We start from the raw sequence: 4,530 nt of genomic DNA on the forward strand, positions 1-4,530 counted from the left end.
CTTAAATTGAGAACCCTTACACTCGTTACGTTTTTCAACTAAACCAGATTGTTGGACAACTATTTTCTGTAATTCATTTTAAAATATATAATATGTGGCATCTCCGTAATAAGAAATTTTATAATTATTCATAGTAAATCTCAAAAAGGCTTTATTTAACTTTCGTTATGAAAAACCACCAAAGTTCCTACCGACCATTCTCAATGAGATAGCATGGAGAAGAGAGCAAAAAAGCGCCCATCATTATGTTAGTTGTTGCTCTATGTTTGTAATTGTATAGCCGTATGCGAGTTGATAGGCGGCCGTTGGCGTGATTCGGCCATTATTGCAACTAATGGTGCTCATGAATTATCCAAATGCGAAAACATTTACAAATAGACACATCCGCATCCGCCTTGCAGGATTGAGGGGGAGATACGCTGTGGCAACAGTGTCGGTGAAATGCTCATCACTGCAGCCCAAACCACAACCACATTCATTGCTGGCGGCCTTGTTCTCTATTTTGTCTGTTCTTTTTTTTTTTTTTGTTTTTTTGAGCCTCAGCGAGTGTGCGCGGTCGCATTAGAATATTTATGACCAAAATTTCTGCCGCTATTTTAGTTTTAGTTTTTTGTTGTTGGTGTGCTGCAGCTAATGTTACATTTAGCACGTTGGAGTGTCGAATTGTGTTGCATTTAGACTTTTTGCTATCATTAGGAATTCGACTGAGCGTTGGTGTGCCTTTCGTAATGTGCTGCCATTGAACTTGAGTGTTTGTGGAAGGCGAAATTTCGGTTTTTTGCTACGAGAAGGCGCTACAAATGCATTTTATTTGATGGCTTAAGCGTTTGGTTAATACGCAAAATATCATATACGAAACACTATTCTATTGGTAAGAGCCTTCAAGTTAGCCTGTTCGATTACCACATTTTCACCAGATGCATTTTGGAGTTCGTCCACGCTTTGTCTTCGTCAAAAGTCTATACTTGTATATATTAAAATGCAACGGTGAAATTAAAACGGGTAACCGTTAAAAAATATACTGACCACCTTCTCATACGGAAGATGGGGTACTGAACCTTTGTCATTGCAGAACCGACCATATAAGGTTTGTCCGGCATGGCCTGAAGAGCCGAAGTGCATGATGTTTGGATATCCTCTGTCGTCTCAAAATGCTTGCCTTTTATCGGCCTTTACAGGCAAGGAAAAAAAGGCCAGGAGGCCACGTCTGGGCTGTAGGGCGGCTGCGGGAACCATTGGGTTGGATAGCTGTTCACAATAAAGGCGGTGTTGTCTTGGCGCAATTTCCAATCGGCTGCGATGCCTTGTCGGACCCGATTGACCCTTCGTTTGAGTCCCTTGGGGACTTCCATGTAAAACTTGACGTTGACGGTTTGTCCAGGAAGATCAAATTCCATAATGAGCACAATGAGCATTGTTTTCACCTTGGATTTGTTCATTCTTCTGGTATTGAATGTATCTACAGAGTGGCTCTCATCAACATCTCTGGTGTAAAGTGTACTACACCAATAATTGCACTTAATGTCATTACCGTTAGGTGCCTTGCTGAGAAGTGCGATCTAAGGCTCAAAGAAGCTGGGCATACCATGGTATGAAAGAGTCCGAACAAGGACACACCTCACATACCGACGTGGATATGTGGACAAGGAGGAGTCGCTGCAAATAAGTCCGAATGAGCGGTTTTAAGGATAGGTCGAAGCTAAAAGGAACGGTTTTAGGGGGAGTTTTCTGTAAGGAGATCAATCTTAGCTATCGGACTCCTTTAGTATTTTTTCGTTCCAGCATTCGATCAATAGACCTCGCGTGCAATAAAAATGCTACAAAAGTGTTTTAAATAAATATACAGAGTTTGGAATATCAATGAAATTCTATAATCCTGTGAAAGTATATTTGATGCCATTATGTATGGATTTAGATTTTTTTGTATGGCTACCAAGGGCACGCCTCTAGAAGTCCAGACATTGAACCCAATTTTTGGCGGCATTCAAGTATAAATCGGCTGATACAGCTCCAATTTCACGATCGAAATTCGTACGAAGTTCGTCAACCGTGGCTGTCTTGTTGGCATTGACCATAGATTTTGCGTAGCCCCACAGGAAATAGTCTAACGGCGTCGCACGACTAAGGCGGCCGATTGATTGGGCCATTTCGTGAGATAACACATTCACCAAACTTGGTTTTAAATAAATCGATTGTGACATTCGATGTGTGGCTTGTGGCGCCCTCCTGTTAGAACCACATATTGTCCAAGTCCATATCATCCAATCCGGGCCAAAAATATTTGTTTATCATTGAGCAGAAGCGACTCCCATTCACAGTAATGTGCTAGTGTTGAATCATATGTCTTGCCATGAGGAAATGCAAAACCTTACTGAAGAGAAATCTGAAAAGAACGGGAAAATAATGGCGTCGTTTGCTGTCCCCATCGGTCTACTTTTGTAGCGTCCCTATTGAAAAACCTCTAATATTATATTATATAGGCATTTATGCGGTGAGGCTAAAAATTTTGACGAACAGATTGTAGAAGTTGCTTGGAGAAGGGTGAGGTGGAAATACTGTGCAACTTTTTTTCAGTCTTCCTTTCGCGAACCAGGAAACATTGCATAAACTCACATTGGCCGTCTCGAAAAATTTGGGAAACGCTCATAGCGCTATGTCGATTTGTAAGGGTCTTATGATCTATTATATTGAAGATTTTGGTTACACAACAGATTGTCGTACCAAGGTATGCAAGTGAAATTACTGTTAGGATCGACCTTTTAACCTACCTTAACGAACTCACCGTAGGCTCGAGCGCTTGGAAACGCAGTTTATACCTATACGGAATGTTGTTATTCATGGTCGCTTTTGTTTAAACATTTTTTATTTATGTCTCTTTACTTTGTGTTTGATATCTTTTATACAAATTTACCATATTGTTGGCATACCAAAACTTTATCTTGATTTTTTGTCCGGAATATATAGTTCAAGTCATAAACCTGTAATTTAAACAATTGCAATTTATTCGCTTCTCTTAACTTAATGAGACAATAATTGCAATTGTCTCAAATTAATAAGTTCTTCAAATTGCAATATGCTTCAATGAGCCTTTTATTAATGAAACTACTTTCACAATAAGTTTCGAAGAACACATGCATTATCTGAAAGCCACCGGGGCGTATGAGCGATAATCAATTAGAAGGCAAATTTGCAAGCAACAATTGAACTTAGCGCAATTTTTTAAATGTAGCGCTAATTATAAGGCGGATTGTGCATTTCACATGTACACACAAACATTTGAATACATTTTATACCATCTCCACTTCACCAGTTGCTATTTCACTGACGTTAATTTATTTATAGCATATGCACTCACTCACACCTACAAAAATCAGTGATAAATGAAGCGAAAGCGCCAAAGTGCATAAATTCCTGTCTGCGATTAATTTCCACAAAATTGTCTTCAGTTAATTTCCAATGGGTGGATAGTGGAAGTGAGAGTAAAAGAAAGTGAGGTTATATATGCCGTGCACATACACGCCTGCAAAACTATACGAGACACATGTAAATATAATTATACTATATATATGTGTGTATGTATTATATGTGTTTCTATAAATATATTTTAGAAAATGCACAATGGTAACGCCCACAAATCACCTCAATGCATACACACGCACCTCCGTGAACTCATTGTAGGTAAGCATATATGTATGTAAGTATCTAAGCAGGTGTGGGCACTCATGTACTTACCTAAAAAAGCGCAAATTAATGGCTGTGTGTAGTGAATGCGAAATAATTTGTCATTGTGTTGTGCGCAATTTGTCTTTGATGTCACTGATATTTGGAGTTAAACGAGAAGCAAAAAGTTAAAAAGGTGGAGTCACACTCATGAACCAGCAGTTACCGCCCACGAATAGTAAAAGTGGATATGTGTGTGTCGGCAGCTCATCTGCTCAGTAGCTACGCCAGACATTGGTGGCAATTGTTATATATATATACATATAYGTACATATCGAAATTTTTCGTGTTTTTGTTTTATGTAGTTGCACAAGTGCTTTTTGTTGTTGCACCTATGTGCAGCTCCAGATTTTCTGACTTCTGACAAGCTGAGTATTTAACATTTTTCCACTTAAACGCAGATTAATGAAGTGCCATATATATTTGGCATTTGTACACTTGCTTGCATTTGAGAGTAAATGTGCATTTAGAGAGAAATAAAATCAAACCGAGTTGAATTTAGAGACGGTAGTTTATACATGGAGACATTGTGAGGTAAAGCAAAGTGTTTCCAGACTCATTTTATTTAGTAGTTAAATTCTTGCTTAATTTAACTGTGATATCTGCTATCTGATATCTAAATATAGACTCAATGAAAGAGAGGGAAATTATAAAATTGATTGAATGTGGAAGCTTATGTTAGAAGTCGGGCTTTAGATCGTATTCACAAATTATTAAAAAACAAGTAAGGAAGGGATAAGTTCGGGTGTCACCGAACATTTTATACTCTCGCATGATAAAGTGATAATCGAGATTTCAGGCGTGGTTGTG

Source organism: Bactrocera latifrons, unplaced genomic scaffold (assembly GCF_001853355.1).
Source record: "Bactrocera latifrons isolate USDA-ARS-PBARC rearing strain unplaced genomic scaffold, ASM185335v1 scaffold_12, whole genome shotgun sequence".
Taxonomy (NCBI): Eukaryota; Metazoa; Arthropoda; class Insecta; order Diptera; family Tephritidae; genus Bactrocera; species Bactrocera latifrons.